The 25,627-nt window shown below is 37.4% G+C and overlaps 1 protein-coding gene across 5 annotated transcripts in view; it reads left to right on the top strand.

Annotated features, from left to right (window-relative positions):
• The window catches only part of FRS2 (fibroblast growth factor receptor substrate 2), a gene marked incomplete at its 3' end in the record, with an annotated part of 51,248 nt that overhangs the window by 3,650 nt on the left and 21,971 nt on the right, over positions 1–25,627 (top strand). Inside the window, exons 1-2 of one of the 5 annotated variants that reach the window (XM_082043673.1) lie at positions 15,043–15,216; positions 16,750–16,835. The exons of 2 other annotated variants lie outside the window; for them this stretch is intronic. Of the gene's footprint in view, positions 1–10,762; positions 10,832–15,042; positions 15,217–16,749; positions 16,836–25,627 lie in introns of those variants that run through there. 2 more of the 5 variants (XM_082043672.1, XM_082043674.1) reach the window with 2 other exon arrangements.

The raw sequence follows: 25,627 nt of genomic DNA, 5'->3' as shown, positions 1-25,627 counted from the left end.
TTTTACTATTTTTATTTGGTACCTCTTGTTTCATTTAGTGCTACTTAATGGGAAAAATCATGCTCCTGTTTTTAACTGCTATTCATCCATCACATTCTTGAAACAATGAATTTGTTCAGCATATATGTTGAGTTTTTAAATTGAAAAGTCTAAAATCAGAAAAGATAGTGATCAGAGCATTCACTAAGAAAACTGCAGGATACTTTGCAGCAATAAGTAGATTAAAAAAAAAAAATGAACACACCTATTAAAATTATGAGGCTGACCTAAGACATATATTATAACTTCAGACAGTTTCCTAGGAGGCAGTGTGTGACTTTTCTTCTTAAGTAACTATTTAACGTTAGTGGTTTTCAAAATCTTTCTTAAGGCTTTCAGGCTATCACGGAAGTTGTACTTAATGTTTCAGGATATGGATAGGCATTGATTTTGTAATTTCTTTTTTAATTTTTTTTTTCAATCATCCATGACTATTGTAGATACTCTGTCCCCCCAGCCATTTGCCTCTGCCGCTCTGACATAGATTGCCATACTTAATGATCCTTCTCACCAAAGAAGGTGGATGCAGTGTTATGTGCTTTAGGCATAATCAACAGTTAAATGGGCAGTATAATATCAATCTACCTTCACTGGTCGGTTACTTTGATTAATTTTTCCTCAAGTGGATTAGTGTGCTTTTACACGATTCGTTCTGTTGCAAGTCTGTATGGGTGGTAACCTCTCTTTGCTGGGTGGCGATGAGTAACTGTGGGCAGTAACTACTGCTGGAAGAGGTTGACCTATCTGCAGTTTTTCAGTGATGTTTTTTTGGAACAAATGTTATGGGTTTTATTTTTGTCTGCTACTGCATAACATTGTTTTTTATCAAAACTATTTGAGGAGCTGTTGGCTGAAAATTGCTATCCAGAGATGTGTAATTTCATGCAGCATATGCAGATGATATTTTCACAGAATCACACAGAATCACAGAATGTTAGGGATTGGAAGGGACCTCGAAAGATTGTCTAGTCCAATCTGCCTGCTGGAGCAGGAACACCTAGATGAGGTTACACAGGAAGGCATCCAGGCAGGTCTTGAATGCCTCCAGAGTGGGAGACTCCACAACCTCCCTGAGCAGCCTGTTGCAGTGTTCTGTCACCCTCACTGAGAAGAAGTTTCTTCTCAAATTTAAGTGGAACCTTTTTGGTTGTGTTATTGGTTGTAGAACAGCAGTCGTAATATAACAAACTTTGACTTTTCTTAAGCATCATCTTTTCTTGTTGGCCCTTCTGTGTAATTTGTGTTAGAAGTGGGCATTCTTTTTGAACTTGAATTGGTGCTAAAGTAGTATGTGGTGTTTTCTCATATAAGTATCTATGCATATAAATGTGTGTGTATGTCATGTATTCTCCAAATATAATGTACTTTTCAAAGTTTCTTCTTCACTGCTTCTGGCGAGGTGGCAATAATCATGACAACCAATTTAGTTCCCTCTTTATTTAGGCATATCTTCCTGGAGCTGTGTGATTCTCCAGAATTTCAGTCTTTCTCTCAAGCTTGAAATGACAACAGAAATAATTATCCCTTGGCTTTAATAAAAAGAACTAATAACTTATTTCTGATGTTTATACAATAAAATTTCATGATTATGGCATGTTTGGGACTGATTATTATGCATTCTTTTCTAATTAGTGGAAATGTTGTTGTGATTACTGACTGTTTCCTCCTCTTGTCTTAGAGTACTTTAATTCCATGTCTTATTTGTTCTTTTTCTAAAATGTTTTCATATCTGTATTTGGGTAGTGAGATGGGAAGTTTCTTGTCACATGAGCAATACTTAATCTGTCACTGACTTCTCAGGTGGTCCAGGATAATTTCTAAATTTTTTGCCTGAATCTCAGTTAACAAAGTACTGCTAATATCTGTGTAAGGCAATGTGTTTCCCTGAATTACTGCCAAGTGTGAGATGGTTGTGTTGCGTGTCATTGCTATCATAGCTGCCCATGCTGGGCAGTCACCTTTATTCATCTTCCAGAATCAGTCACAGTTATTAGACCTGCCACTTATTCTTGCAGAACTTTTTATTTAATGTAAATGTTCAGGTTCCATATTGGCTGTTGGTAGAGATGCTTCTGTGTTGGTATGTTTTTGAACAGGGATTTTAAAAGAAGATCCCACTGTAGGTTTGAGCTTATCCTTTTTATTTCCCCTTATTTATGATCAACGTGTATCTTACAGCAAAGGTAGTCAAGTACATCTTGCTGTTCAGCTTTTTCTTGTACATTTGTCTATTACTTTTTTGTTGAGGAAAACATGGTTCATAAATACTGTATGAATTGTCTATTCTTGTGATAAAAGCTGAGAACTGTAGGACAGTTGGCATGTCTGAAATAGTGATGGTTTTCCTAGACTGTGCTCCAAACTGAAACGAGACCGAGGGACCATGTTTTCAGTCAGGAGAGCTGACTACTTTCCCTTGGCCTTTCTTCATAGTGATTTTGGTCCTGGCAGGGCTGAGATGCTACAGCTGTCATTCATACAGTGGTGACGGTTACTGTAAACCACTGATCTGTTACTGTGTGCTGACTCAGTGGTGAAAAGTTGCTTTAATTTTTTGCCTTTTCAGGGATAAAATAGACTCTCTATCCAGTGTGCACCTGGTACTTAGGTTCCTGTGTTTCTAGTGGAAGATACAGAACTTTCATCTATCTCTCACTGGAGCTGCAGTTTAAACTGGTGTGTTGATGTTTGCACTGTTTACCTTTGGCTGATGCCAAAGAAGTTAAACTGCGTAGTAGTTCTTATCTGCTGGGATTACTCACCTTGGCACAAAGGAATCATTTGTCTTTTGAGCAAATTTTCTTAAATGCTTTGGACAGGGATATTATATTTTTTGTGCATTAGTATGGCATCTGGCACAATACGTAGGTGGGGACATTTTATTCTTACCATAATTCAGTCAGTAAAAGCAATTGTAGGAATACCATTTTGTTTATTATGTGAACATTGGGAAGATAATCATCAGCACAATATTAGATGTATTTCGGAGATGGAATGTCCTTATTTCATGACTTGCAAGATATTTGGCAGGGTGGAGAGCTGACTGGTTTTGCCATGTCTTAGCACAGCATGGCATCTTTTTCCCAAATGGAGATGCTGAAGTGGTAGCTTTAAAGGAGAAACTCCCACTTTTTAAATTTTATTTTTTTATTTTGCAGAAATGTAACCTCTGATTTATAAGTGAACTCTCAGTGGAAAATGAACAATCTAGTACTAACTGTGTTCCATCTTGGCAGCAATGTATCTGATGCTGAGCTTTTCTGGAATGACAGCAGTAGCTTTTTGCTTAGTTGCACAGCAGAGCAAAACAGAGCTGACTGTGCAGCAGTTATCCTTCAGACATGTCTAAATTTTTCAGTCTATTTATGAGTATCAACAAACACTTTGTGCATACTTTTGCCATGCGTTGAATGCTTCTATTTTCCTTTAATTTCGCTTAAAACTAGTAATGGAATTCCTGAGGTTTTGAAAGGAATAGCTCTTGGCAAGCCTAGAGTTTTGAAACCAAACGCAAATTAAGATACCAAGCAAACACAGGGAGGGCTACTTCAGGGAAGTATGTTAAGATTCTTCCGACATCTTAGAGTTTGTTGTATTTATGTTTAAATTATATATATATATATATATATATATCTTTTAATTACTCCGTTAAAGCACAGTTGTTGTTATTTTTCTTTTAAAAAATTCTTACAGGAACACAAGGGGACTTTTTTTCCCCCTTGATGTCACTCAACAAGTTTAGCCTTTTCAGCCAGCCATTGGAGGCAGAGGTTGTAATACTTCTTTCTTTGTACCTGTCTGTATTTTTCAGTAATTCCAATATTGATTGAAACATGTAATTAGATTACTAGTTTTAGTTTAAATAAAATATGCTCTTGCTTTTAAATCACCACAACAATTGTAATTGAAAATAGTTGTTATTATGTAGCTATCAGGTAGTACAATAATGCAATCAAAACATTTATTTACATTTTCAATGTGTAGTTGTGCTTTTTATAAAGCATATAGCTAAACTACTTTACCCTTGTGGGGATAAGAGGAGATATGATGCAGGGAAACTTGCCTGGCTGTCACAGCCTTGTCCCTCTTTGGCATCTGTGGTGCTGCTTGCTGCATCTTCCCTGTTTTGTTCCTTCTTGCCACTAATCCTGAGGTGTACAGTGTTCATAGAAGTCTTGCAGACTATCCTCTTTATTTAGGTTACTGCATTTCTTGGTAGAATTTCGTGGCTCTTTGTGCCTTCATTCAGTCCTGCATTTCCTTGCAGTGTTTCTAATTTTCATAAACATTTTAAATGTCTCAGAGCTCTCTCAAACTTAACTCATTTACTTGCCATTTGTGATGCTGCTGACAGCAGTATAATCTTCTGTTTCCCAGGGCAGTTGTTTGGGAGTACCCCCCCCCCTTTTTTTTTTTTTACCTCTTCTTGAATCCAGAGTCATGTTTTATTCATGTCCTTCTTCTTCCTTTTCCAAACAACATTTTCAAGACTACGCTTTCTGTCTTTACAAATGAAATTTAGGCCTGTGTCTGTCATCTGGAGTACTTCAAGTACCTCCTCCCTCCTCTCCTGATATTCGTATCTCTGCAAGCTGTTTAAAATACAGCTGGTATGATTTTTCAGTAGTCTGTGAGACTGCTAGTTTTCCTCATCAAGCTAAAGCCCATTGTCTTTGAATTCAAAGATCTGCATCTCATATTTCTGCCTCCTACTCTTTTTTTTTTTTTTGGTGCTACTCTTGGCACTCAAATCTGTGTGTTGTGTTTTTTTTTCTTTCTCTTCCCCCAATCCCCATCTTTACTTATGTTTGATGTCATATTCTTCACTTTGATTTAGGAAACTTTGGAGTATAATTGTATGTTATATATGGTAATACTACTAGAAGGGAAAAGGATTGCACCTCTGACTTCATGGGTATTAGAGTATCCTGTTGTCTCTCTACTTATACAAATGAACTATATTTTTATCTACCAAAGCTGACAGAGATGCGTGTTACCTTGGGATCTTTTTTTATAGACACCTGTGAAATTTATGTTCCTGTATATCTTCCAAATCTGGTTCACTTGTCTGATGACTATACTTTTTACTTTGGGATAAGCAACTTTACTGTATTCTGAGAGTACAATGTCAGACTTTGTGGTCTTTTATTATCATATTTGATTTCAGTAAGTAAATATTTTTTTTTTCTGCACTTGGCAGGTTTCTTTGGTGAGACAACTCAGATGTGATCTGCAGCTTTTATTTAAATAATATCCAAATTGAATTAAATTGGCAATAAAAGTAGTATTAAGTGCCATGTCCTATACTTGACTTATTGTAGAACTAAAACTAATATTAACAGAGGTAATACTTTTTAATAAGGAAAGCCAAGTGACTTACATTTTTTTTCATGTCTCATGAAACTTTGGGTCACAAGGTTCAAGGTTTTTTGAGCCATTGACATGTGTTTCAGGTTTTTTTGTTTGTGGGTTTGTTCCTAAAAGCATTTAATTGGCAAATGTTTGGATGCTTCTGTGAATGCCTACATTCTTATCTTTTTGATGGCTCTCCATTTCTTCATTTAGTGTGTAAGTTTCAGGCAATGGTGTTCCTGAGAGAACTTCCTCGGCACTTGCAGTTGTGCTGGGAAGCGTACTATTACATTAATCTTCGTTATTAAAAGGCATTAGGCTAAGACATTTTAGGTCTTAAAAATCATAGAATCACAGAATCATTTTGGTTGTAAAAGACCCTCAAGATCATAAAGTCCAGCCATAACCTAACTCTGGCACTAAACCATGTCTCTGAGAACCTCATCTACATGTCTTTTAAACACCTCCAGGGATGGTGACTCCACCGCTTCCCTGGGCACCCTGTTCCAATGCCTGACAACCTTCTCTGTGAAGAAATTTTTCCTGATATCTGATCCGAACCTTCCCTGATGCAACTTGAGGCCATTTCCTCTTGTCCTGTTACTTGGGAGAAGAGACCAACACTCTCCATGCTACAACCTCCTCTCAGGTAGTTGTAGACAGTGATAAGGTCTCCCCTCAGCCTCCTTTTTTCCAGGCTAAACAGCCCCAGTTCCCTCAGCTGCTCCTCATCAGACTTGTGCTCCAGACCCCTCACCAGCTTCGTTGCCCTTCTCTGCACTCTCTCCAGCACCTCAATGTCTTTCCTGTAGTGAGGGGCCCAAAACTGAACACAGAATTTGAGGTGGGGCCACGCTGGTGCTGAGTACAGTGGCACAATCACTTCTCTAGTCCTGCTGGCCACTCTATTCCTGTTAGAAGCCAGGATGCTGTTGGTCTTTTTGGCTACCTGGGCACACTGCTGTCTCATGTTTAGCTGCCTGTCAGTCAACACCTCCAGATCCTTTACCTCCAGATCCTTTACCTCCAGATCCTTTACCTCCAGATCCTTTACCTCCAGATCCTTTACCTCCAGGCAGCTTTCCAGCCACTCTTCCCTGAGCTTGTAGCACTTGGGGTTGTTGTGACCCAAGTGCAGGACCTGGCACTTGGCCTTGTTGAACCTCATACAATTGGCCTCAGCCCAATGATCCAGCCGGTCCAGATCCCTCTGTATGGCCTTCCCACCCTCCAGCAGATCAGCACTCCCTCCCAGCTTGGTGTCATCTGCAAACTTACTAAGGGTGCACCCAATCCCCTCATCTAGATCATTGATAAAGAGATTAAACAGAACTGGCCCCTGGGGAACACCACTCGTGACTGGCCACCTACTGGATTTGGCTCTGTTCACCACAGCTCTTTGGGCCCGGCCCTCCAGCCAGTTCTTTATCCATCAAAGAGTACACCCATCCAGGCCATGAGCTCCCAGCCTCTCCAGGAGAATGCTGTGGGATAGAGTGTCAAAGGCTTTTCTGAAGTCTAAGCACACAACATCGACAGCCTTTCGCTCATCCACTGAACAGGTCAACTTGTCATAGAAGGAGGTCAGGTTGGTCAAGCAGGACCTGCCTTTCATAAACCCATGTTGACTGGGCCTTATCACTTGACTGTCTTGTATATGCAGTGTGATGTCACTCAGAATGATCTGCTTCCTGACCTTCCCCAGCACCGAGGTCAGACTGACAGGCCTGTAGATTCCCGGATCCTCCTTCTGGCCCTTCTTGTAGATGGACATCACATTTGCCAACTTCCAAAGTAATGAATAAAGTATAAAGAAAAAGTAATGAATAAGCTAATATGAAATACAATATTATACAATATACTTTTCTCTAAACTTGAACTTTGTGGTATTTATTTAGTATTATTATAATGACATTGTTATGCCTATATTTAGAGAAATTCTGAGTAATACATGCCAGTTGGTCAATTCTGGAGCCCAAAAGAGTGCTCTATTCCTAAAAATTGCTGGACTAGAAAAGAATATCTACAGGAAAGGAAGAACGGAATGTGCTACATAGGCTTCAGATAAACTATTTTCCTTTTTCATGTTTCTTCTCTCCTTTTTTTAATAGACAGGTATATGGGTGAACCATTATTATCGAGTGACTTACATCTCCACCCCAGGTCCCAGAACTTTTTCTGATGATAGAGGTGGGGAGAGCATTTCCAGCTTGTCCTCTGGGTCTTCAGTTCTAGAGCAATGTATGTTTTGTCTTAGAGGCACAACATATACCAAAAACTTAAATAAGCTAGTTTCTGTTTAAGTGTATATTATGACTGTTACTTTAAGATACCTATGGCTACTTAGGATCTTGAAATATTTCTACTAGGAAAGGGCAAAAAAGTGTCCTTCAGAATCTAAAGTTCAAGTTATTTGCTTTGGTTTTTCTGTTCCTACAGTGAATGTACATCATCTGACCTTCACAAATGTGTTTTATTTTTACTTTAGTTCATTAGTGTCAGTACATTTGCTTAATAAATACTTATTTCTTCCTGCTTCAGGGTTCCTTGTTCTGCTAAGTCTCCATAAACTCATCCTGTAGAGCACAGCTTTGTGTATGTCTGCAATTTACTTCTCTTGCAGAGTTTGTATTTCTCGATGTTAGGTCTAATATAGAATTCTATTTGTTAAAGGATGTAACTTACTAATTTTAGATGCTATGTTTTTAAATAGTTTCATATTAATGTAAAAAGTAGTTTAATGTTGTCAGTAGTGTGAAATCAAAAAGAAAGCCAGCTTTCCAGAGGCTTGATTGTGCCAATACTGTATCAGTTTGGCATTTTTTCTGTGAATTCTTCACTGTTGATGTTAAAATAAATCAATAAAGCTTATTTATACTGAAGCTTGTCCTGTCTCCCTCCTCCAAGAACATAAGCATCTCTAATTTACACTTGGGCTTAGTGTAAGGCAAGCTGTGAATGTTTGTGTCCAGGTCTAAATATTTGTGAAGTGTTAAGGTTCACAGGTACAAGTGTATAAAAAGAAAAAAAAAAAAAGTTAGCAAGCAGTTAAATTACGTTTTATGTTCACATCTTGCCTCTGACTTTCTGTACTCTTTATCTATTGATAAGTAAATTGGAGCACAATTTTGAGCAGCTTTTATTTATTTAGATTCAGGTTCACATAGTTTTCACTTAGTGTTTTGAGTTCTTATTGAACTATATGTGACAAAGCTCAGTGAGATATGTAGGAAGAATAATGTTCAACTTAAGCATATGCTGGTCAGTTTGGAATTTTATAAGCTCTCCTTAGGAAGGATGATTTCTTTGTAGTTGGGAGTAGGATGATGTCTGAAGAGGGACAGACTGGAGTACTTAATGATAAGTAGTGTACTCTAGGGAAAGCTCTTAATGAAGTGATTAAATGTTGACTACCATGAGATACTTTATGTTAATGAGTAGAGAGACATTAACCAGTTTTTATGTTATGTGATATGTCAATCTGCTTTTGTGGTACTCTTAGATTGATGGGATCTGGTGCTGACTTGCAAAGTGAGCTGTGTGTTAAGGATGGTGTATTGGATTCTTATGATGTGTTCTGTCATATGCATAAATTTTTATGTTGTACATGAAGTATCTAGTTTTAGGCTTTTGCACTATAAAAACGAAGTGTTTGTTTCAACATGCTACACATCCAGTAGCTAATCATTTTGAAATTGTCTGACACGTTTTTTTAATGAACTACTGTAGTACTTGGTTACATATAGTTCTAGAATTTTTTCAAGAAAATAAATTCGAAGTAAGACTGTTTTCTAATCCAGCTGTCAGGTGTCAAAAAAAGATAGTGTTTCTTCATGTTGCTTTCCAGTGCCCCACATAAAAGTGACTGACCTACATGTGTGTGGGTTTTGTTTTTTTCTTTTAACGGAGTTATGCAAGTTAACATAGCTTTTATTGTTGATTAATAACTAAAATTATTGAGGAGATAAGATGGGGAAGAGACGGCTAGTGTTCATTCTTTTACAGAACGAAAATCTTCAGCTCTCCTCCATCACTTGTGTGCCTTTAGCTTTATTCTGCTCCATCCTTAGTCTGTAGAAATGCTAGCAGTCAGATTGTTGGAAATTGGACATAACCCAGGAGCTGAAAAGAATGTAAACTCTTGTATAATTAAATATATAAAACCTCCTTGTCAGTTAAGGAGGAAAAAGTGAAATACTGCATTAATGTGTTTTTTAAATAGTAAGTTTTTACATTTGTTCTGTATGAAATGTTATTTCTCAAGTGTGCTATACCAAGGAAGTATAGCTTCAGAAAGCCTTCTATATTCTTGATTTCATAAGAAGGAAATATCACAGAAGAATGCTTGACATGATGGAATAATAAAACCTAGCAGTCTATGGTCAACAGTAGAAGCATTTTACACATTACTTGAAATAGTAAATATTGTGGGCTGGCTGTTAGTGATTTAAAAGAGGTCTTGGTTTACATTAATTGTAAAGGCTTTCTATGAATTAATTCCAATACCAAATACAAACTCAGTGAAGTTACATCATTGATTACCTTTTACTATGAATGGACTACTTTGAGGTGGGTGGTTATAGGAAAATCTGTAACTACATAGGGACACATAAAAAGAACATAAAACTAGAAAGAATAAGAGGGTGTTGTCTAGAGTTATGAATAAAATGTAACTAAAACTGTCACCAAAATGTTTGATGTTAAATTTTGTGTGTTAAAAGCTACTTGCCAAAGTTACTCATAGGCTAACCCTAATAACAAACTTTATTTGAACTTTCTTTGTGTTTTGAATCTGTATTTCTGAATATATACTGGTGAGAGTAAAACTATTGTTGAATGGAAATTTGGCAAAAATCTGAGAAACCTAGAAGCTGAGTTTCTTCTGCTCTGTGCTAAAATGCCATCACCTTTTCCAAACCGAGATAAGGAGAAGAAGCAACTTATACCTTTTTTTTTTTTCTTCCCATAGTGTATCATTAGGGACTAGCGACTTTTGCCCCTTCCTCCCTCCTCCTTTTAAAGTATTTTTATAGAAACACGTTATTATTGAGACTTGCAATTTTTGTGCTGGTGCAGATACACTGTGAGTAGATAATTTCCACATCCTCTAGATATATTTTAAGTTGTTTGAATGGCACCGTTTTGCTCAGATGCTTTACACTTGAGGGAAGTGGTAACAGTTACATTGGATGTCAGTAGGTTTTGGTTTTTTATTTTAACTCAAAAATAGTGACAGCATAGCTTGAGGCAGGCAGTGCACTTTTTTTCTACAGTTTGCTTTGCACGATCATCTTGTACATGGATGATTAAACTATTTATAAACCAGTTTACAGTATGCCTTACAGTATTTTTTGTTTGTTTGCTTTAAAAGGCCATGATGTGAACTGCAGCAGTTTAACAGCTGATTCGTGAGTGGTTCAGTGTTTGTCTTCTGGATGAGGTAGGGATTTTGTTGGGGGGTTGGCACCTTGTGAGGGTAGTGAATTTATCCCCTGGCTCCTTGGTGATGGTGGTTGCTGCTTCCCAGAATTTAATTTCCAAGAAAAGTGTAAATGCTTCCTTATGAAGTGCGTGCATTCATAGGCACACATTAGACCTGTGCCTGATGTAATGAATCATACCAATAGGTTATGTGGTGCTGTGCAATTTTTCGTATAGATTTTATGGATTATTTATACACCTTTTTTAGTATTTTTTTTACTAAATAAGCTACTAGATGTGTTTCATCTAAGATTATATTTCGCTATTGATGGTGTAAGTCTATAGTAGTGGCTTGGCAGAGATTTTAAACACTTGCAAATGTAATTAAACCGTTCAAAAGTGTCAACTATAGGTGATCCTCTAGGGAAGCTCTCAAATGAGTCATGTATAGTAACACACAAGTATTAGACTGAGTTCTGAGGAGTTTATGATTATTTCTTGTCCCCTAAGCTATCTGATGACAAGAAAGGAAGCCTAGATGTGCTGGAGATTAAAGAACTCTGCTATTGCTTCAGTACATAGTGAGTTACATAAATGTCTAAAATTAACATACCCATAGAAATTTGTTCTGTCCAGTTTGGCCCTAGTTCAGTGAATATAACAGACAAAATGTATCACCTCAGCAGCCAAGAATTAATGCATTTTAGATTGAATAATATAAAAATTACACCACTGGGGCTAACTGATCCATGTTGCAGCTGTGTAGGGATGTTAGAATGGGGAATGTTAGTGTGTTCATGATCCTGTTCAACGTAGGCTGGTGTGGTAGGACTGACTGCGAAGGCCACTGTCTCTGCTGCAGAAGAATTTGCATCAGTCTGCAGCATGAGACAGGCTTTGGAATTTGACAGCAGGCCTCCTTGCAGTATACCACAGGCTTTCAGTTGCTGGCACAGCAGAAGTGAAGGATTAATATAATCTGGCTGTGGTTCCATCATGTACTATTTAAGTTTTCCAACTGTTTGTTTTTCCCTTTTGCACTATACTGTGCTGCCCTCTCACTTGGGATGCTATAGATGTACATAGGGTGACTGAAAATTAAAAGTCCTCTTTCCCAAGGAAAGTAATATCAATACATGTGCTTTGCATTATGTTCTTGCTTCTCTAGTTATTTTCCAGAACACTTGTTCTTGTATTGACTTCTAAATAAAAACAAACAATTTTTTCCTACTGTAATTTAGAGGGTAATATACAGAAATTTATCTGGATATTCAGATATTTAACATAAATGGGTTGGAATTTATGAAGGAGAGTAGGACTGTTAGGATAATAATCTTTGAAATATTAAAGGTTAAATAATTTACTTGAAGTTGTACAACAATATCAAAGCACACATAGATGAGGTTCTTAGGGAGATGGTTCAGTGGTGGATTTGGCAGTGTTAGGTTAACAGTTGGACTCTGTGATCTTAAAGGTCTTTTCTAACTGAAACGATGCTATGATTCTATGATTATGTTTAGAATAAGCAAATTATTAGTGTGTTGTAATGATGAGGTATTACAGAGAGAATACATCCAATTCAGATGTAAAACTGGACCTGTGGAAAACGGAGCTGTTTCACATAGGTGAGCAGCTTAAACATTGGTGGGGTTGAACAGAAGGTGTAGGAGCTGGGCAAGATAAGATGAGGTAGTGGATGAGTACAGGGAATTGAATGGGAACGAATAAAGAACGGGGACTAAGAATCATTAATGAAGAAGTTTCATTTTTTGAATATTTTGTATTTTGTGTGCTTGACTGAATTTATTCTAATATACCACTTATTACATATAGAATTTGAATTGCAGTGCTTTACTGTCTTAGCAGTAGCTAATTATCATATTTCTTAGTTCTAAGTTACTATCAAAGTATCTGCAGTATTGCAGGGATTAAGTAGCCTCTGTGCCTTTGTTTTGGGGTGTCTTCCAGTGTAGGCAAAGAGGTTGCAATAAACTAATGGAGTATCTGGGATTAAAGAGCACCATAATGATTATTTCGCACTGCTTCTGTAACTGCGTCTAAATTTTCTTCATAGAATCACAGCATCCTTTTGGTTGGAAAAGACCTTTGGGATCATTGAGTCCAACTGTTAACCTGACACTGCCAAGTCTACCTCTAAACCATCTCCCTGTAAACCTCAGGTTAGTCAAGCAAGAATCATACTTGCTTGGGGCAAAGCACTGGACTAACGACCCTGCACGTCTTCTATCGTACTGCGAGCTCACAAGACTTGATTGCAAAGGAGCAAGGTCTCGCTCATTTCTGAGGCAGCTTCAACCCCACCAAAAGTTCTGCGAGGAGCTAGAGACACTCTCATACTGAAAACAATCATGCCCAGAGGCTCCCAGGGGACTGTCATTGCCTTGCAGCAGGTGGTCATGGAGGGGGTACCTCATTAAGTAAGCTTATCCTCATATAAGGTTGTAGCTTTATTTCTAATTCAGTTCCGAGGGATGCAAGGTGAAGCACCAAAGCCCTGTTAGCAACTGCCCTCTGTGAAGCAAAAGACCCTGTATCAGCATACCGTATGTACTTCTAAGACACTGAACTATGGAACACCAAAAAGAACAGGAAACATGGCTTTTGTAGGATTTGCTGTATTAGTTTCTCAGGAGATTCACTGATGTGCTTTGACAGGAGCTATCTTTTCCTTGAATATAAATATCAGGGTGCAGTCAACAGATGCCCTGCTAACACTGGCTTGCTGGAGCAGATAGACAGCCAGTACTTTCCTATTTCTGTTCTAGAAAATAATGTAGCTTTTTCAAATTTCATTGTTGGATTGCAGTTTCTGTAACATAGTCTTGTTGACTAATTCAGTTATTGCTGGATGTAATGTGTTGCTTTGACAGGAGCTTTTGTTTTGTTTGCTTGTACAGTCTGAGACACACAATTTTCATTTGCTTTTGAATTTTCTATATTAACTGCAAAAGTACAGAGAGAAAGGATTCATGGTTTATCTTGGATTATCCAAACTTGCTTTGGAACATTATTGCCAAAGGCCATTGCGCTTAGTGATTATTATCTTTATGAAGTTGTTGTATTTTCTCAAACCACAACTCTTGTAAAAGGATAATTAAGTTAAAGCTTGGGCTATTCTTTGCAGATTCTGTGCCGGCGCCAAAATATTTTCAAACAATATGTAGTTATCATTTCAAAGATATCCTTTTAACTTGAAATACTAGATAGTGTAATAAGATTTTTAAACATACTACTGTCCTTCTAGTTTACTGAATATTAGTTTTAAGGTGAAAGCAAGCCATTTGTCTTGCACTGCCGTTAGAAATCAGATGTGAAATGTGCTACTTCATATGAAGGCTTCAACTTTATGTTCTTGCTCTAAATTACTCTTTATGCCATTGGTCTTTTGGGGGAAGGGGGAAACAACAAAAGCGTTGCTGTTTGCAGCTGTTGTTGTTGAACAGTTTTAGCGAATCACAAACTTCCAAAGGTTTTGTTCTGTGTGTTGATATAGAGTATAATTTAACACTACGTTGGATAGTGTTTGAGCTGGAGTTTGTAAGGATGCTTGATGTTAGTAGCTGACTTTTTGAAAAATGAAGGGAATGACTTCCATCAGTCCTACAGCTTAAATGTCAGGTGCTTTATATTAATTAGCACACTTAAGCTTTATGTTCTTATTTTAAAGAAAATGCAAAAGTAAGATGACTTTTTTTAAAAAACAAAATCTGTACTGGCTAAATGGTCACTAGTCCTATTCCTAAACATATAGTAACTTTTGAAGCTGTATTTGTGCAGAATTTTTGACACTTGTACTGCAGTGGAAATGGAAGTTAGAAATAGCACTGTTAGAAGTTGTATAATGCCAACATGCTGCTTGTGTAAGTCTAGATTTAATAAGCCTTATCAATACCATTCTTAATGTTGCACCTGAAGTACTATGCTTTTTATAAAAACCTCATGTTTCTCAACTTCTAAACATGTTTTAGTATTTGCTTGAGATTATACTTTGCATACGTAACTAAGCTTTATATGAACTTCTGTTTTGGTAAAATAATGTTGAAAGAAAGCTGTTTCAGAGTTTACTGCCTGTTTTCTTTTCCCATAGGTGTTCTATAGGTTTCTGTAAAAGTGATGTACAAGATGATGTAGTTGATCCGTAATATCTCTTCACATGATAATGAAGCTGTATTTTCATGACCACATGCCAAAAAAGAAGCACATGATTTCTCCTTAGGCTTCATGGTCCAGCCTCCCTTTTGTTGGCACTAGTAATAGTGTGGCCTTCTGATGGGCAAGATCAGCACAGTGATTTGGATTGAAGCTTGTCTGGCTAAATGGAAGATTAGCCGGAGCAGGGTAGACCACGTCTTTCAGCTGCAGTCACCTTTAGATCAGCTGAAGGTAACACAAAATAGCATTCTGTGAAAGGAGGGCACAGCAGTTAATTTCAAAATATCCTGTCTCATGATGGCTGTTTCATTCATGCATGGAGGGTGTTGGTCTCTTCTCTCAAGTAGCAAGCGATAGGACAAGAGGAAATGGCCCCAAGGTGGAGCAGGGGAGGTTTAGATTGGATATTAGGAAAAATTTCTTCCTAGGAAGGGTTGTCAGGCATTGGAACAGGCTGCCCAGGGAAGTGGTGCAGTCACCATCCCTGGAGGTGATTAAAAGGTGTTTAGATGAGGTTCTTAGGGACATGGTTTAGTGCCAGAGTTAGGTTATGGTTGGACTTGATGATCCTGAGGGTCTCTTCCAACTGAAATGATTCTATGAAAGGAACATTTCACACTACTTGATAGCTATGCACCTATTTTCTGTACATGGCAGGAAACAATATGTCCTTGTTATAAATTGAATTTGTATTATCTCAAACACGAGCTTGGTTTTGAAAGGGGTGTTTTTGTTATCTCTTACGTCAGTCTGGTAGAGAATTACAAATTTTTTGGCATTTTACTGGGCTTCAGTGTGAACATATGAAGAAGAGCAAGTTGAGTCAGATGTAGACATGTAAATATTGGTATTGAGTCATTTGAACCTCTGTGTGACTTCACAACAATAGTAAGAAATAAAAAAAAATATATATTTATTTTCAGGGAAGCAAGCAGGGGTTGGAAGTATAAAAGTTTATGGAGTAGCCCAATATTTAATCTGCAGTGACCTTCAGTGAGTGTTTCATAACTGTTTTGATTATCAATATTAACTGTTGAGTTTTTTTAAGTTGTACAGCCATCTTAGTTATTCCCTTTTATGTAATTAATATCAAATGCTCTAGTTAAAGTGCAAAGGTACTACTCATAATGGAAATCATATATGAACAGAATACAACTGTATTTCTTCTGTAAACAGGATTTTTTACGTCCTTCTTCCCACTTCCCAGTCAGTCCTGTACCACACATACTTAAATAAGACTATTGAGACACAATTAAAGTAGTGTGGTTTTTTAAATTGTGAACGGGAATATTTAAGAGAAACTCAAAACTTTAAAAAGTTTGGATTTAATTTTAAGTATATGATTAAAAGAGCTTTCACAATTCCAACTGTTTTGAAAGCTCTCTGCCTGTAATTTGAAAATCTTTGATATAAGCTGTGACCCTGATTAACATGAGTGTCTGCTTTTAAGAGAAGAGAAAGCACCCATTTTCTTTAATCTTAACCCGAATACTTCCTTTTCAGTGTAAATACTTGTTGCTACCTATAAAATAAAATAATTGTTCACCCTTCTCCTATCTGCCTGGAGTACTGCTGTTCCTTTGATGTGCAGAATAAATTAAGATGCAAAATAATTTGGGATTTCTCCTCACTGCTAAATTCAGGCCGATGGAAAGATTATTACATGAAACTTAAATTCTTAATGCTAACTTGTAGCTTTACTAACTGTGAGGTGTCGTCTTAGACACAGCTGGTCAACAGGATTTTTTTCTCTGTTCTCCCCAGAAACATCCTATCTGTCCTCATTGCCTGAAGACAACAGAAATGTCATGTTTCTAGGGTTGCACTGAATCAGTAACAAGCTTGTGATGGTAATTGCATATTATTAATAACATCTTGTTTTGCTATTCATATTGCTGTCTTCTTCGGGATAGACTAAATTAGCAAGAACTCTTAAATACTTTGAATTGGAAAGCATCAGTTTCTAGTAATTGAAGATGTGGCTTTTAAGGAATTACTTGGAAAATGCATATAAATCTTAATGGCATCCTTTAGTGTTTTATATTTATCTTGGCATTGTTTAAAATATTGTGTATATAGGTAAATTTCTATGGGAAAATGTGCACAGAGTATGATATACATGCCCGTGCTATTGTTAATCTGTTCGACCGTTTTTAGTAGTGGTTTGAGGGGGCGTTTGTCTGTTAACTCAATGTGAAATGATAATTTTTGTGTTAGTTCTCACAGATCTGTTAACTTTTTGAGAACCTGTGTTTATTTATACAAGTAGCATGATTTATCTAGCTAGCCCAGGCAGCAATAGTAATGAAGAGATGGAGGCACATGCAGGCAGTTAGGGCCTTAAAGTTTCGAAAAAGCTCAAAGAGTGTATTCCTTTCTACGGAATGAAGACTGGCAGCCTATTTCAGAGTTAGTGGAGCAAATACTGTATTTCTGTGTTATGAAACCATATGTCAAGTCCGTCCTGCTTAAAACCAGTCACACTGGGTAACTCAGGGCTTCTTGTGCATGGTAAAACTTTGGAAAGGAGAAATAGCCTGCTCAGGAACTACCTGTGTCTGTGTTACTATGCCAGTGGGTACAAATGATCATGTCCTCCTGCCTGGTTAGTATGTAGCTTTGGTGAAGATTGACCTTTTTGCGTTAGAGACTCTGAACTTGGATAATTCTGTGTATTTTGGGACTAGATAATTATTGGGTGTTTCAATCCAACTGGTGACCCAAGTTCTTTGAAGCTGTCAAGCGTACTTGCTGGTGTGTTTCCAAAACATGCCGATATCCAAAATTACAAGTTTGTTGGGCCACTTGAGGAGATTGAGATAATTTTTATGCATTTGCTAGAAATAAGTTGCACCATCCTAATGAGTATTTATTCATTGATGTTCTCACTGGTCGTTTACAGTGTAATCCATACTGACATACACTCAACTTTGTTTACCATGCAGCAACAGTTTTTTTAAATGTTTGGTGGGTAGATGTTCTGCTGACCCATCTTCTCTCCTTGCCACACAGACTTTCCCTTGTGTAGTCTTCAGGTTGTAAGGGAATGGTGGGAGAGTTTTCAAAAAGATGCCCTCTTTGGCTTCGTATATGAGCGCAACACTGTAAAAATGGTTATGGAAAATATTTTAGTCTCACACGATTGAGCCTCCTATATATGGATCTTTGGGCTCACTAGCTGTATTGTTTCTAAGAACACAGTTCCTGTAGGAAAAGTAAACTACTTTTGGTGCAGCATGTCTTGAGAATGTCTTCATCTCAAGGTCTTCCACCATTACTTTTTCTTCTCTTGTCTTTTGTACTATCGCAGGCAAAAGTTTAAACCATAAAAATAAAAAAGTGGACTTGTCAGTGCTGTGTGCTGACTGTAAGTAAGGTATAGCTGGAGTCCCTTAGGAACTTTCATGCAAGTCAAGTTTACTGACACGTTGTACACTTTCCCCCTTCCAAGCCTGTACTCATGTTTGATGTCTTTACAGTTGTTGGTTTGAGGGGTTATAAGCAGTACAATATCAAATATCATCTCTGTAAGTACAGAATTGCACGTAAAATCTCGTAACTTCTACTCAAATTAAGGATGAAGTGCAAGGCACTTACATTGCATGATAAGCGTAACACTGTTGCAACATCATTGAAATGATTCTACTTGTTGCTAGTTTTTGGACAGAGAATATTTTCACTGCATGGGAACAGACAAAAGCAACAAGATAGCTGTGCCATAAAACAGGGATTCCAGTTTGGACTGGTAGAGGTGTTCCTGCCAAGGAATTGTGGTTGAACTGACAGTTTTCATGTCTGTTACAGTGTGTGTAATGGTCAGCTGAAATTACTTCTCTCTTGTGGTAATAGCAGTATAAATATTAGGGCAGGGATTACCAACCGTTTTTTAGAGTTCATAGTCTAAATGGATGAGACAGGCATGCAAAAGAAGAAAAAGACATGTATTCCATAAGTGATTGTAGATTGACAGCAGTGGTGGTAGCAAGGTCCTGGATATGGACTAGGGATGAGTTCCACAAAGAAAATGGAATGAGAGGCAGCAGAGATGAGGTGTGGTGAGAGGAGAAGGAGCAAAGAAGCGAGAAGAAGGCTGTAACAGAAAGAAAAGGTCAAGCCAGTGTAGGAAACACAGTCAGTGAGATGTACAGAGAATCTTCCAAGTGTCCTGGAAACCAAAGGTCCTGGCCTTAGTTGCCTCTGATCCTGTCACTTGGGGTCCTTGCCTGGCTTCATCTGACTGGCCATCTCCACTGGACACAGTAATTGGCAGCGTGGTGACTGATACTCATCAACTTACTGATTCACTAAACCCCAAAGCTGCTATAAAAGGCCCAGTTGTTATTTTCAGGGTATTTCCCAGCTGGCAGGAGATGGAATGCTATAGGAAAAACAGGAAAAAAGAAATTGAAGTAGACAAAATGTTCAATAATCATGCTTTATGAATCAGTTGTCACATAAAATTATTACCTGAACAGTGTATTTCTAGAAAACCTTCTGTCATACATACAGTTGGTTGGTTGTTTTTGGTTTTTGTTTTTGTTTTTTTTTTTTTAATAGGTGAAACTCATTATCAGTGACAGTAGATCAAGAATACCAGTTATATTAATGAAACCTTAAAATTTACATTTTGGACTTCGTAGCTTTCTACACAGCAAACATTTTGATTTTTCTATCTGAAGATGCACATACTTTCAAACCATGTGTGTTCATTGATGTTATTACCACTGTTTCATGTTTTAAGATACTCAGTAATCACTTCTGCAATTTATACCAGTCTTGTATGTAACATGGTGATATACTGAAATGTAGCCTTTGGTAGGAATATATTTCAACACCAAGTTCAAATGTAGTTTTTATTCTAGAACTTGCTTTTGAAAATCTTTAAATATTGAAGAAAGTGGTTGGTTTTTGTTTGTTTTGGAATGCCAACATTTATTCGTAGTCATAAGTTGCTTAAGGCTAGAATGGAGGAACCTAATCTGAGTCCTTTGTGTTCTGATAAGTTGCTACATCTCACCCATTTACTTTTGAATTGAAAGCAGTTAACTTTCTGCTTAAAAAATATATTCCAGAAAGTTTTCTGACTTTGATTTCAGAGTTACTCACGACATCAAAGCTCCACCAGTTTTCTTGTCAGCTTATTACAGACATTAATTACCATGTATTTATTATATGTTTAATTATTTGGTGGTTTTTGTACCTAATGTTTTTTAAAAACATTTTAAAGTTATTTCTCAAAGGTTCTATCAAGGTATCTCATCTTGAAGTGTAAACTTCTTTTTTCCCCCCCATTTGACCCATGATTTTTAGGTGTAAATATTTATTAAACTGTAACTTCTAAACCTAGAAATTCCATCTTAGTCCATTTGTAATGAATTTACTTCCTTAGGATAGTATTGCTCAGGTGACAGGGTGTTCATCTAATAAAATTTATATGAAGTAGCTCCTCAGAAATTACTTTTAAATTGCTGTATTTTGTTATGATAGCTGGTAAAAACAGATCCTCTCTGTTTTGTGGTGGTTCAGTTTAGCTGGTTTAGACTTTGTGTGTATCATTCTCTGGCCTTTCCTGAGCAGTTGAAATGTGTTGTAGGGATTAAGAAGATCCTTTAACTACTTTACAGGAGTTTGAATATTAGCAATGGTAACAAGCAATTTCCCTTAAAAAAAGTATTTGTTAAAATGTGTAGTTCACTGCAGAAATGCTAATAAGCTGGAGTAGAGAAACATAACAAAGGAAGTCAGTACTTTATATGGATGTTTTACTGCTTTGAGTTTTCACCTACAGAGTAAATCTAGACAGGATTTAGTAAGTCAACTTAAATATCTGTTGGAATTGTATTTTAACTTGGATTCATCTGTACTTGAAATCCGTTTTAAGATGTTGAATCCTGTAAATTAATACTAATTTTAAAACACAAATCTAGTTCTTGGAATTGATTGAATTATAATAGATTTTTGTTTTCTTTCTGTTCTTGTCTAAATAAGTGCCAGCAAGCTTTATGGCCTTGTTATTTAAATGGGTTTTATGCCAAACATTTTACATCCCATGCTCTTAAATAAATTGTGTTGTTTTGCTAGATACCACTGAGTTTTAATCCACAAAATGCTGTAGTAGAATCTGTGAACGATTGGGTTTTATATCATCTTTGGGCAGACTTGTAATACCCTGAAGCAGCAAACTGGCTGTTTAAACTATGTAACTAAAGTTATCTGTCCTCCTCTAGAAAATTGCTGGATTTGGGTATTATCCATTTTGCTTGTTGCACTTGTTTTAAAATTAAGATAGAAGTGCCGTTGATGGGTCAGAATCATAAGGTTTTTTTTAATGTGTCTGTTAAAAAACTGTGCCTAAATCTGAATTCTTCTGTGTTTTGTCCTTCCTTTCAGGTTTTCTGCGACTTTTCATTGACAATAAGGTGTGGTTGATTATATAACTGCAGCACTGAATAGAGTAGCTACAAAGGTGTATCTGGGCATAGTTTCCAAGAACACTTGTCTCTGTGGTGCTGTTGGTATAAACAGTGCCACCCCCTTACTTGTGTGTGGGTGTTCATGTAGTGAACCTGATCAGGAAGCTGGTCCAGATTAAAAAAATACAGCAGAGCAAGGAAAAGGATGATGATTTTTAACCCAAATCAGGTATGAGTGACATACTGATGTTTGGAAGTGAGGGGTAACTGAAAAAATATTTCTAGAAGTAAAACCTGAGAAACCTGAAATTCAGGTGGGTATGGGGTTTTCTTATTAGTTTTTTATTTGTATTTTGTTTCTCAGTAGCATTAAATGATGTTTTGCGTACATTTAGGCAGAGCTGTACGTATTAGCTGGAGAAGGAATGTAAGTCCCTTTATCTCTGGTCAGGTAGTGCTAATGAATGTGATCTGGATACAGCTTGAAGTCCCAGCTGAGCTAAGCATGCAGCTTGGTGCCCTCTCCCCTGCACATTCCTGCCTTCTCTTGATTGTGCCAGCTCTGTCACTAGGCCAGCAGGGGGGCAGTTCAGGAACCTAAACTGGCTGAAATGTAAGCTTCCAAAAATACATTTTCTGCTGGCCTTGCTCCATGAAGCAGCACAACATGGAGACCAGTGAGAGACAGAGCTCACCTGTGGCCAGGAGCAGCAGGAGAGCCCATCACTGTGCCTCTGATTTGTTATTGTATGTAGCCTCTGGACAGCAGGAACATGACCTCCTGAGAGGTGGCTCCAGGCTCCAGCTCTGTTGTTCTTCTTCTGCTGCTCTTTGCACTGCCTGTCTGTCCCTCCACACCGATTTTTGCAATCACCTCTCCCCTCTGCTCCCCTGGCATCCTTGCAATTCTCCATCACCTCCTGCAAAATGCTGCTCGAACTGGAGGGGAGGAAGGATGGGAAGGTGAAATGAGCCTTGAGCTTGTGGACTTCAGTTTGAGGAATGCTGGTTTAGAAGTTGCTGGCGTATGAATAGGGACCCTTCATAAAGGAGACAACTTGTCTGCTTTAGCCAATAAAGCTGTTAATGTCAAAAATACTTCAGGAACAGTGACTCCCATGGAGTTCTGCAGGGCTTTCAGAGCATCAGTAATACATTTATTTTGGTTTCTTGTTTGCAAAGCCTTTTGAAGTTTAATAATAAAAATGCAACAGAAGAGCCACTGTTTGTACCTTGTAAGCTAATGTACTCTACCAATTGGTACTACTTCAGTATCCATTAAATAGCACAGCTGGCACAGAATAATGAGAGTATGATCTGTTTGGGTAGTGTTATTGACTGAAGAGAGTATAACATAAATCTGAAGAATTAATGTAGTGTACCCTAGGAGCACACATGTTGGTTGTTTTTCCTCCCACCCCCACCCTTCAATGTGTATGTTTTCCATTGTGGAAGATCATCAGCAAAAAAGAAAAAAGTGTAAATGTTAAAGGCTTTAGTCACAAGTAAAGACAAGACCCTGTTATGAAATTGATATACTTTTCAAAGGTTGCTAAGGGTGTTGCTTTGGTTTAGTCATGGCTAGTAATGGTGATAAAGTCGTTGCGTCTTCATCAGTCTCTAGAATTAATATTTTACGAGAGAAAATGGGCATTCAATATAGCCATCAGATGCTAGCAAAGTGGATGGGCGAGGACGAGCTTGTCCATGCTAGCGATAAACTAAATCAGTTGGTTTCCGTATGCAAAAGTCTGTGAAGTTTTAGTGTGGTGTTTTAAACTACATCAACCTCAGTCTTAATATCTAGAAGTTGCAGAAGTTTGCAGCACAAAAGATTCACTCACAAAATAATACAGAAACACAAAACCGGTGTGAGCTCGTAGGCAGAGATTACCACTCAATGCAGTTGGTAGAGAAACAAAAAATCTATATGAAGGCTTTGAGGGCTACAGTATTTCAAGTAATATTTAACACTGTACAGTACTCTGAATTCCCATAGCCAAGGAGGGTGGAAGTGTGTGTGGTTTGGCTGAGGATGGAACTTAAGGCTACTGTCTGAGCACCAGGAAAGTTTAGTGCACTTCTCAGGCCTTTCATTTAAGATTTTAATTTTTATTTTTAAGCTGAGTTCTATCACTCTTTAGCTCATTCAGAGAGGATTTTAGCTGAGTCGTCTCATGTACAAGTAGATCAAACTACAGTTTTTGGTAATTTCCATCTCAAATAGAAAAATACTTTTTAGGGTGTGAATCAGCTAAACTAATGGGGGATGTGTTAAGTCACTGACAAAGGAGTACTCAAAGATGTTGTAGGGGGGATGACAAGTTATTTTATTGCATAGAAATTGACTGGAAGAAATTCAGTCAGCGATGAAAAGAAGGAAGTGATTGCTTGGATGCACAAATATTATTATACTTGCGTTTTATGTAAACCTGCTGGGCAGATCCTAATAGTCAGAATTTTGATCAGTTGATGTAGAATCAGAGAATCATAGAATACCAGGTTGGAAGGGTCCACAAGAATCATCAGGTCCAGTCTTTTTTGACAAAAGTACAGCCTGGACAAGATGGCCCAACACCCTGTCCAGCTGAGTCTTTAAAGTGTGCAATGTTGGGGAATCCACCACTGCCCTGGAGAGATTATTCCAATGGCTGATTGTTCTCATCATGAAAAATTTCCCTCTTGTGTCCAATTGGAATCTCCTCAGAAGTAACTCAGTCTTTGGCCCTCTTTTTTTTTTTTTTTGGTAGCCCAAGGCACAGACAGGCATCTATAGAGTAAGGTTACCATAGTTTAACAAATCAGCCATGTTAACTAAATGTTCTTATGCTCTTTGTCATTGCAAATGCAATGAAAAAAAAAAAAAAGGTAGTGTAAACCTGCTTTTTGGCAGATGCAATTCTATGTTGACAAAGAGTACCCTGAGACTGCGGATCTTACTTCTCATCAGCTACCAGTGAATAACATACATAGTTTTATTTAGAGGAATAATTAGCTATTGTTAATCTTCCCCTTTTATACAGTGAATTGGCGTCACAGGGAGGTAAAGATAAGTGATTATTAGAATTCCTCCTTAGAGTGGGAAGAAAAAATGTACAAGAAGCACATGAGGAGGCCTGTAAACAGAAGTAAGAAAATCACGTGTCTTTGAAATGTGATGAAGATAATTTTTTTGCAGAAGAGGGAGAAATGGTAAATGCAGAAGCCAAACTGTTTTGAAAAGAGCCAAGTTATAATGATATTTTGGGAGGATGGGATTGTCAGTTTTTCAAGCAACAAAAAAAAAATGTATAAAACCTAGACGTTTAGGTAAGGCCAGGTTCCTTGTACCCAAGTGCTAAAAACTTGCTGATAGCAAAAGAGCAGCCGATGGATGGATGAAGAAGGGCACATATTGAGAATACATACTGATAATATATTTATCTGTATTTCTATAAAAGACAGTGGCATGGCCTTAGTTTTTATAAACCCACTTAATATTTTGGTAAGAAAGACCTTGCAGGCTTTTCAATGTTGTTTCTATTAATGTATTAGAAGACTGTGTGCAAAACACGTGAAAAACATAAAAGCAAAACTTAACCTTTCCTGAAATGTTTGAATGAACAATATTTCAGAGATTAAAATATTGCCAAATATAAACTCAGTGTGATTTACTTAATTACAGAATTTGGAACTTTGCTGGCTTTGAAGACTTGGCAAGAGCTGTGGGCCTCAACTTTTAGGAGGCATTTGTGGTTAAATACTGGAGAGCTGACTCACTAGTTAAACAGTTTTGAGCCAGGCATCCTTTTCAAGAATTAAGCTTGATTCTCTCTTCCTCTTAGGCTCCATTACTTGGCTTGGTTGTTGTAGCTGCCTACTTTATTTTCTCATCACTTTGCCTTTCTCCTTGATTCTATATCCAAAAATATTTTCCATGGCAGAGATGCTTAAAACTTCAGTCGCATTTCTACTGTTTTGTTGTTGTGTAAAAATGATGCTTTTTGTATATGCTGTTCCTCAGAGGACATTTTTTTAAGAGGTTCAGATTTTCCAAGAATAAAATAATTTAGTTGTGCTTGCTTGTTTAACCTAATGTCACGGTTTGGAGCTTGATATTCTGGCTGTTTCTTTTAAAAGGATGTAGTTAATCTGGCAGATATTCACAGAAAACAATACGGTGGTGTGGATCGGGAGAAATTGTTTTAGTAAGAAATTGAAAAATATTTGCATGTGTGTAAGTTATTTTA

The sequence above is a fragment of the Streptopelia decaocto genome (assembly GCF_964273445.1).
Source record: "Streptopelia decaocto genome assembly, chromosome: 1".
Classification (NCBI taxonomy): Eukaryota; Metazoa; Chordata; class Aves; order Columbiformes; family Columbidae; genus Streptopelia; species Streptopelia decaocto.
This window is presented reverse-complemented; position numbering and strand designations above follow the sequence as displayed.